A 10,105-nucleotide genomic window follows, 5' to 3' on the forward strand; every position below is an offset into this window, starting at 1 on the left:
CCTCCGAGGCTCTGCAAACCTGGGAGTTGGCGCCACCCAGAGGGCAGATTCAGACACTAGCACAGGAATGATAAACTGGTGGTTGTTGAATGAGCACTTTAACCTGGGTAGCAGTTGCTTACAGCAGTGGATCTCATACTTTTTCCATGTCAAGGACCACTAAATGAATGTATTTGGCTTCACGTAGCCCCATCTGAAAATACAAGCTCACAACAAGGTGTCACGTGGCGACACGTTGTGAGCTTGTATCAACTGTATGTGTTTTCAAATAGCATGCTGTGGTGGTAGTGGGTAAACCAATTATTATTAGGCTAACTCATTTTGATGGGAACCGCCTGGAACCCACTCAAGGACCCCCTGGGGGTCCCCAGAGCACACTTTGAGAACCCCTGATGGAGTGAACGTGATATTTAAATCCATTTATTCACATTTATTTGGATAAGTCTTATTACTAGACATCTCAATTCAATTCAACTCAACTAGTAAAGTTTATATAGTGCTGCTTTAAGAAGTAGCGGAAATAGTTAATAATAATAAGCTCACAACGTGTCATGTTATGAGCTTGTAGATTGGCTATTTTCATTAGTTTGGGTCTCTTTTGGGTCACAATTAAGCTGAAATGTTTGGGAACCAGTGATATAGAAAAGTGGTTTTCAATTATACTTACTTAATTTACAAGAAGTCTACACAATCACAGAATGTAGAAAATGTTCAAAATGTTGGTCAACTTTTGCTTGTTAGCTATCCTATGGCACCACTTCAATACAGTATGGAATTGTAAATGGTGCCTTTATCCAATATAGCGCCTTTATCCAAGGCACTTTACAGAGATTGTGCATTACATTCACACACACACACACACACACACACACACACACACACACACACACACACACACACACACACACACACACACACACACACACACACATACACACTCATACACCGATGGCGGAAGAAACCATGCAAGGCACCAACCTGCTCACCGGGAGCAACTAGGGGTTCAGACTTCAGAGTCTTGCTCAAGGACTCTTCGACACTAACTCTGGGGGAGTCTGGGATCCAGGAACCCTCTGTGTTCTAATGACGGTTTCTCTACTTATCCAACGACAACAAAGTATTCAAAGTTTTGGGTCTGAGAGGCTAAATCTATTATATGGTGGTCTGTGGCTCAAATGCAGATGGTATATGGTGGTCTGTGGCTCAAATGCAGAATAAATAATAGACCTTGATATGAAAAGTTGAAACTCATTTTGATTGATTGAATACTCTATAACTTCTAATAGAGTATTCAATCAATCTATAGGAAAGGTACAGGACTGTACAGTTCAAATACAAGGTATAGTTAATTGGTCTTAAAACCACAAGAAAGCACAACAGCTTGTTTACATTGGGGTCCTGATATAGACTACACTTCCAGTACTTTTACTCAAGCACTGGAGTGTCTACGTTGTCCACCACACTGCCTGTGACCATGCGCCACAAACAAACTGCAGACAGAGGGCATTTCCCAGTAGCAGCTTTAAAAAGAGCGTACTTATTGTACTCTATAGCCTATCGCAGTGGTTCTCAATCCTTTCAGGCCGCAATCCCCCCAAATAATCATAATTGAGCTGGCAAGAACAGGAATTGTAGGAGTTGAGGTGTTTAAGTTATAGTTTGACTCGGTTCCACAGGAAATTATTGTGAAATTAGAAGCATTGTTAGCTACAAGCTCACAACGTGTTGCTAGGCGTTGGTGCATATTATTTAACAATCTGGCCAATATTTCACCGGTTTTTAAAGTATTATTATAGGTATTAAAACCCCTTAAATTGATACTTAATTATACTTAATTGTCATCTGCTATAGAGCGTATGCACGTGACATCATCATCATACCCGGAAGTTATGCAGGAACGCCTACTGAGTGGCAAAAAAACTACTTTCTGGCCTTGACAGCCCATACACATCCAAACAGAAAAGTCCCGTCTGATTGCATGAAACGACGTTAAACTCACTTTGCACTCGATTTGCCATTCACTTCATGCATGCGCATACCCTCAGTGGTTCTCAACATTCTCTCAGGTTATGAAGCACTGCTCTATAGCAGCAATCCCCTACCTTTGAGTGTGTGGTGAGGATGTTGCAAGTGGCCAGGGGCGTCACACCAAATTCTGGGCCCTGGGTACAAGGATTCACTGCGGGCCCCCCATGAATGTTAACTATTGAAAAAAATAGCAGATATACAAGCTCACAGCGCGGCACCGAGTGCCACGCTACAAGCTTGTAGATCTGCTATTTTTGAAAAAATTGTGAAAATGTGTGCAAGAAACCCATGTTTCCATGTCAGTGATGCTCACACTTTTTCAGGTGAAGAACCCCCAAAATGATATGTATTTGGCCACGGACCCCCATCTCCAAATATTTAGTTCCAGGGACTACCCCGGAAGCAAAATTTGAGTTACAAACGTTCGCTTAAAAAACACATATTCAAAGATTTGCACACATTTTCACGACTTTTCAAAAATAGCAGATCTACAAGCTCGCAGCGCGGCACTCGATGCCGCGCTGTGAGCTTGTATATCTGCTATTTTTCAATAGCTTAGGTTACTAGGGCCCCTCCACCTTGGGCCCTGGTAACTCAGTCCCACTTTCCTACCCCTTGTGACGCCCCAGCAAGTGGCTTCCCAAACAATTGTCAAAGCTTTAAAGTTTTAATATAACGTGTAATATAATGTAAAGTAGGCCTACTGCAACTGTAAAAATGTACAACAACAAAAAAACATTCTTCTTTCTTTGAGGCCTTGAAAAAATACTTTTCATTGTAATACAGCTAAATAATTAACATCAAGACAAGTATACTTCCACTGTTGCTAATAGAGTTTAATATATAATGTGCTTCACAATGGAGGCACCAGTAAACAGAGTGTTTTTTTACAGGTCTTTCAGTCCGAGTGTATCAAAACAGCAACTGGGTTAAGCACCGTTGGTCCGACCAGTTTAACATTCACCAGGTTAGCATTCACCAGCGCCGGCAGGTTAGCATTTCACCAGGTTAGCTTTCACCAGGTTATCATTCGCCATTGTTAGTTTTACTGAGGTTAGGGTTAGGTTTAAGGTTAGGTTTAGGTGTATCTCCATCCCCCCAACTTTCGGCACCTACGCTGCCTTAACCCAGTTGCCTTTTTGATACACTCGGACTGAAAGACCTGCAAAAAACAGTCTCCCACCAGTAAACACATGTATTATATTTTGTGCACTTTTATTGTGGAGACCCAGTACTCAGTCAGCCGGGTTGAATCACACATTCCACTCAACAAGATGTCTGTGTACCACGTACACAAACAGAAGTATACCGGTATGTATAAGAAGAACATGAGGCGACACACCATCGATGTGCACTGTCACAGTTTGTAAACACACAGTGGAAACCAACTACTGGCTGACCCTGACCCCACCAGGTGATGTTGGACACATTGGAGCCATCCGACCACATCCATGTTCCCTCTACGTAGAGGTCATTCGGTGTTCAGTCCAACCCAGGTCTTTCCCTGTGACGGGTCATAGTTCTTGATCAGCTCCAGGACAAAGTCGTGCTCCTCCTTGCTGTGGACGGACACCAGGTGGGCTCCTTGAGAATAGCACCTCTTCTCTGCGTCGTGCCAGCTCAGCGCTGTAGGAACGTACATGTAGCAGCGGCCGTTGAAGATGAACCAGAACTTTGGACAGTTTCCACTCCGCTCCAGCGTCACCTCAGCTGAGGGACTGGTGTGCACGGTGCCCACACACACACATACACACACACACACACACACACACACACACACACACACACACACAAATAAAGGTGCCAAATGAGAGTGATGCCATAGAACAGGGTTCCCCAATTAGTTTTCCTCAAGGGCCGAATTATGTCGACAGTTCAGATATCGTCGTCGTCGGGTGAAAATCATGTATGTCCAAAACAGTTCGTTTTGCATTTATCATTTTAAAAATTATTTTAACTAGTGAAAACAGCCGATCTATAAGCACACAACGCCTCGCACCGCGAGGCGGTTGTGTGCGGCCTTGTATGATTTGCGAGAGAACGTACACATTTGGAGATACGAGATTTCCACCCGACAATGACAATATACTAGTGTTGTTGCTGCTCTTATACCACCATTATTACTGGGGTTGGTGTGGGCCAGACAGTATTGATTGATTGAAGACTTTATTAGAAGTTTGCATAGGAAAAGGTACAGTTTCACCCCAGCGGGCCGCCTATTGGGAAACCCTGCCATAGAAGATGGCATCAAAATAATAAACTCGGTTCCCACAGATAAATAGTGTGAAAACAGACAAACTACAATCCTGTAGATTGATCTACCAATCTGGGAACCCATCGTCAAAAAAAAAAGGAGGGGGAGAACAGAATCTGTCCTTGAGACATTACTGATCTACTAGCTCACGATGCAACATGTGAGCTTATAAATGTGCTATTTTTGGCTTAATGTTTACCTACTAAAAGAGTAGTTCTCCCCAAAAAGTTACAAATGTTCTATCAATTACACACCAGACGAAGCCTTGAATTCATATGGGCGGCAGTGGTTCAGGGTCGTAGAGTGGAACACGGAGGGTTCCCAGTTCGATCCCGGGCTCCCGCAGAGTTGGTGTCGAAGTGTACTTGAGCAAGACTCTGTACCCTAATCGCTCCCGGTGAGTAGGTTGGTGCCTTGCATGGTTTCTTCCGCCATCGATTTATGAATGAGTGCGTGTGTGTATGTATTGCACAATCTATGTAAAGCTTACTTTAGTGTTTTTTACATTTTCGTTGTGCATGCTTCCATATTATCTTTGAAACGTATTAACCCCGGCCCAATATGGACAACGTTTTGAATCTGAAGTATCACAATACTGGTTCCTCTTATAGCATTTTATAAATGGCAAAATGTAAAATGATGCAGATTTTAACACTCCGTAAATCTCACCAGGGACGTGCTGGGCCCCTGATTCAGCCCGGGAAAAAGAGTTGTAGAGGCCCTCATTGCGCGCTATAGAGAGAGATCTCTCTCTATAGCGCTGCTGCTACTCAAAGATTTGCCATTTCAGATCATGACAAGTGACAAGCCAGTGGGCCAATTACATGAGTTATATTTCGTCATTGTCGGGTGGAAACCTTGTATGTCCCAAACCGTTTGTTTTGTATTTATCATTTAAAAAATTAATTAAACTAGTGAAAACAGCCGATCTACAAGCACTGTTGTGTGCTTGTAGATCTGCTGTTTTCACTACTTTTGTGCGACAGCCTTGTATGATGAAGCATGGCTTTGCTTTGCGAAAAGATTTACACATTTGAAACTTGGAGATACGAGGTTTCTGCCCGACAGTGACAATTTACTTTATTGGCCACCCAGCCCCCAAAATGGAACGAAGGCCGACATTCTATTTTTATCTTTTTCCTAATGGCCGGCCAGGAATGAACCGGCCGTTCGGGAGTTGTCCCGCTTTTCCCAATAGCCAGCACGTCCCTGAATCTCACCGTCTACCACCAGGAGGACAGAGCCGGTGCCTTCTGTCTGAATGGGAGGGACGTTTTCCCCCAGTTCGGTGTAAATACACTGGTACAGTCCTGTGTCTGCTCTGCTCAGGTTGGCGATGGTCACCTCAAACATGTTCATCTGGCCGTCGGTCTTCACTCTGGTGTGTAGGTCCTGTTTAATTGTAACGTTGCCTGTCTGGTCCAGGAACACAACCTCTGTACCTCTTCGTGCAGACCTTTCTTCAAACGTACAGCCTCCACGGGGTCCTCTTCCATGGAGGGGCTGCAGGTGATGGTGATGGACGTTCCAATTGTTTTCCATGTCACCCCACTGCTGCCTTCAGTCAGGAAACACAGACAAAAGATGGGCATACAGACGCGCACAGGTATGAAGACATTCACAGTGACTCTCACACTCCGACAACAATAAAATTGACATTTCTTACAGAAGAGAACACAAAATAGCCACTCAGACAATTAAAGCCAGTCGAGTACAGTCATACACATACACTTGGTCTAAAACAGGGGTCTTCAACGTTTTCAGGCCAAGGACCCCTTAGCTGAGAGAGAAATGAAGCAGGGACCCCCCACAACCTTGTCATAGATTCCATATAGTTTCATCGTTTGACAGCACAATCGTCAGTGTATTTTGAATTCATGTCAATTTGTGTTTTCAGTTATTTAACTACTTGAACCTTTTACTCTGTACTTAGTCTGCTCTTTCCCCCCTCAACCTCTTTGCCAAAAATAGCCAATCTACAAGCTCACAAGCTTGTAGATCTGCTATCTTTGGCTACAGTTCTCAGACTATTAGTGTTGTAGTCGAGTCCACCTAAAGCGAGTCCAAGTCAAGTCCAAGTCATATGGGGTTCGAGTCCGAGTCGAGTCCGAGTCAAGAGCCCCTGGGAGGGGGTCGAGTCCGAGTCGAGTCCGAGACCAATGGGAGGCGAGTCCGAGTCGAGTCCGAGACCAATGGTAGGCGAGACCGTGCCGAGTCCAGTTTTCTTTTCTTTGTTTTTTGATAGGTAGGCTGCAGAAAACAATATATATTTTTTTTCCGGACACACACACACACACACACACACACACACACACACACACACACACACACACACACACACACACACACACACACACACACACACACACACACACACACACACAAACAATGCAAGAACCCCCCGTTCATGTGCATTCACCTGTCTGGTGTTTCCTACCAATACCTTTCAAATTAATGGCTTGTCTTCAAATTAAATCAATAGGTCTCCCCAAATTACCTTTGGTTGCTGTCAATGCTGTGGTTTAGGTTTGAGGGAGTTTTTTGGAGAGGTAGTTTTTTCTCATACCAATTTTCTGTCTAAGAACTAGACATTTGAGTTGCTACAATTGCATTTTCTCCCAGGCAGAGAACAAGTACTTTAGTGTACAAATAAGACTTGGCATGTACTGCAGTACAATATCCCAAATCACAGACGATAATTAGGCCTATCCAGTCTAATATCATGATATGGATATAATATTGATGCCTATGCACCAAAAGGCCAAGTGATAACAAAAATAATATTATTTAAAACAGAAGTATGTCTACTACTGTAATCTATAACATTTTTAAATATTGCTGTTATAGTTGCATTGAAATTGAGCATGCATGATTACAGCAAAAGGTTTTTCAAACAAACTCCTATCTTAATATTTTATTTTGACTAAAAGCTAAAATAAATAAATAAGGTTTCCCCATTCAAACACATAGCAGTAGCCTACGTGCCTGTCTGCATTTCATTGTTTAAGGTGAGAAATGTAGACTACCCTATGTCATTAGTCTGATGCCTTTCAAGTATATACAAGGCAAAACAATACCCCATGTCACTGCTTCAAGTTGTTTTGATTCGTTTTAACCTCTCTACAGGGACTTACAATGTTACACTTCTCTCTGTTGATCAGTGCACTTTAAAACTTTCGGACGAGGCTTGCTTAACGAGTAATAGACTACACCTGGAAATACAAAAAGACGTAAATTCTTAATCCAGCTGTGCAGGTGGATTAAACTACACATGATCACAAAGGCTTGTGTTTGGAAGCTGTTAGGACTTATTTATTTGGGGACACAAGGATATCCTGCAGGTAAGAGGAAAGTGGACTGTTGTGCTGTTGTCTGTTTGGCGAAAAAAATAACTTCTGGGAAGATTAGAAGCTTGCTGCTGTGCTGAGCAGGGGGCTCTACGTGTGTGTGCCTGTGTGTGTGCGTGCGTGCTGTGTGCCTATTAGATGCGCGTCAGAATGCTCCGTTACTTAACAAGGCAGCTCTCTTAATGTTAACGTGAATGCGCTCCTCATATGGATATAACATGTATTCTATTGCATTGTAGTGACTTGACTCGAGTGGACTCGGTGGGGGGCGAGTCCAAGTCAAATTAGACCGAGACCGAGACGAGTCCAAGTCAAATTAAGGGCGAGACCGAGACGAGACCGAGTCAGTGAAAATTTGGACTCGAGTCCTGACTCGAGACGAGTCATTGACTCGAGTACTACAACACTACAGACTATGGCACTAGGTTTCAAGTTGTTAATATAAAAAGGATTGGAAGATTTGGAGGACCCCCTGTAGTAACTCTGAGGACCCCCTAGTGAAGACCCCTGTTCTAAAAGGATTTAAGGTGCCATTGCAAATAGATAATAACTGATGTGTCGATCTCCCTCTCAGAGTCTAGAAGATGCACTGGGCTTGCCTTGTCTGGCTGAGGCTGTGAAGACTCCTTTCTTCGGACAATTCTTACACGTTGATATGCTATCTTGGATTGAAGCTCGTAGTCATAACAGGTTGCAGGTTTGTTTATAGACGGAAAGACTAAGGATGTGTTTGAACAAAGAGTGATATTAAAGATATTCCTCATGTGAGAGCTGCCTGGCTAAAAGGGTTCAAGAAACAAGTACAATAAAAGAGACTTATTGGTACCAAATTGGTACTTAAAGTAACAAAAGTAAAGTATATTCATGATGCAGAACGTCCCATTTCACAAGTTTTCAAATGTATCATATAAAATGTATTTAAAGTCAATTTAAAATGGCAGATCTACAAGCTCCCAATGTGTTGCTTAGCAAAACATTGTGAGCTTGTAGATCGGCTATTGTCAAAGGGGCAAAATGTATAAAGGGCTGAAGTGGTAAATGTAAATGTTATGCAATGATAATCTACAATCTACAAAGCAACTACTAACTATAGTATCCAACGTTTTCAATAAATTGTAGTGGAGTAAAAGTACAACATTTGCCTCTGAGATGTAGTGAAGTAGAAGTATTGAAAATTGGAAATAGGCCTATACTTGCTTAACCTTTACACCAGGCGTCTTCAACAGGGGGTGTGGGACCCCTAGGGGGTCCTCAGAGTTACTACTGGGGGGTCCTCCAAAACTTAGGGTGATAGAATTATTTTTTTTTCTCCTTTTTTATATTAACCACTTGAACCCTAGTGTCCTTATTCTGAGAACTTTAGCCAAAAATAGCAGATCTACAAGCTCACGACACCTGAGCTTGTTGATCAGTTATTTTTGGCAAAGAGCTTTGGTCTAGAAGGGAAAAAGAGCACAGAGTGAAAGGTCAAGTTTATTAAATATTGATGGTTCCAGTGGTTAAATATCTGAAAACACAAATTGACATGCAAATACACTGATGATTGTGCTGTCAAACGATGAAACTATATGGAATCTATGAACAGGTTGTGGGGGTCCCTGCTTCATCTCTCTCTCAGCTAAGGGGTCCTTGGCCTGAAAACGTTGAAGACACCTGCTTTACATCACTGAAAATAGATGCGTATAGGCTAGTAGTAATGTGTGGTAGAGGTCCTCTTACCTTCATGGTCGCTCATGGCTGTGCAGGAGAGAATGGAGATGGTGATGAGTGTGAACCAGACAGCAGACATGTTGACAACGACTGTAAGCAACAACTGACTTCACTTCAGTACAAAGCTGAACGACAGGAAACGTACGCGTCCCACTTCTGCAGCATGGTTCAGCCAAGGAGACAAATATTGGCTGTGGGACGCACTTTGAACGAGTATGGCGTGCATGCAGGAATTGATTGATTACATACTTTGTTAGACAGAGATGTAAACAGCGCAGAGACATTTAGGATAATAGAACTACTAGTGGACTAGTATTCAATTGATCAACATGGCAAAAAAATGTGGTAATGTGCAGGCAAAATATCACAGACACTCTGTGTCCATGATTTGAGGCATTTTGTTCAAAAGGGATCACTCTTGCAAACTTTGGAAGCCAATTGAAATAAGCTTAGTCTTTTCATGGATCTCCTTTTAGTAGACCTTGTACCAGTGAACTGTACCGTCATGAATCTGTACATTTTCCTATGCAAACTTCTAATAAAGCCTTCAATCAATCAATCAATCAATCCTAGCCAATCAGGATGGACTATGAAGCCAGTGGAGTGAGCATGCCTATTAGTCATGCGCGGGCCGACCCGGTGCCCGCGGCGCCCGCCAACCTGGATTTCACTTAAATGTCTCTGTCATCCACACAAGTCTCTTTATAAATACTTTGTGTCGGTTAAGTTACATAACCAGCCTGTCAACGGATACGATTTGAAACAC

General features: G+C 42.8%; 1 long non-coding RNA gene across 1 annotated transcript; it reads right to left on the bottom strand.

The window, feature by feature from the left end:
• Positions 1 to 2,838: 2,838 nt before the first annotated feature.
• LOC308283728 lies at positions 2,839 to 9,470 on the bottom strand. The gene is made up of 2 exons (XR_013961956.1): positions 9,349 to 9,470; positions 2,839 to 5,840 (listed from the first exon to the last, which is right to left on the bottom strand). It is a non-coding gene; the product is annotated as an uncharacterized lncRNA (long non-coding RNA).
• Between the last annotated feature and the right edge of the window lie 635 nt (positions 9,471 to 10,105).

This window comes from Nannobrachium achirus, assembly GCF_963921795.1.
Source record: "Nannobrachium achirus genome assembly, chromosome: 4".
Taxonomy (NCBI): domain Eukaryota; kingdom Metazoa; phylum Chordata; class Actinopteri; order Myctophiformes; family Myctophidae; genus Nannobrachium; species Nannobrachium achirus.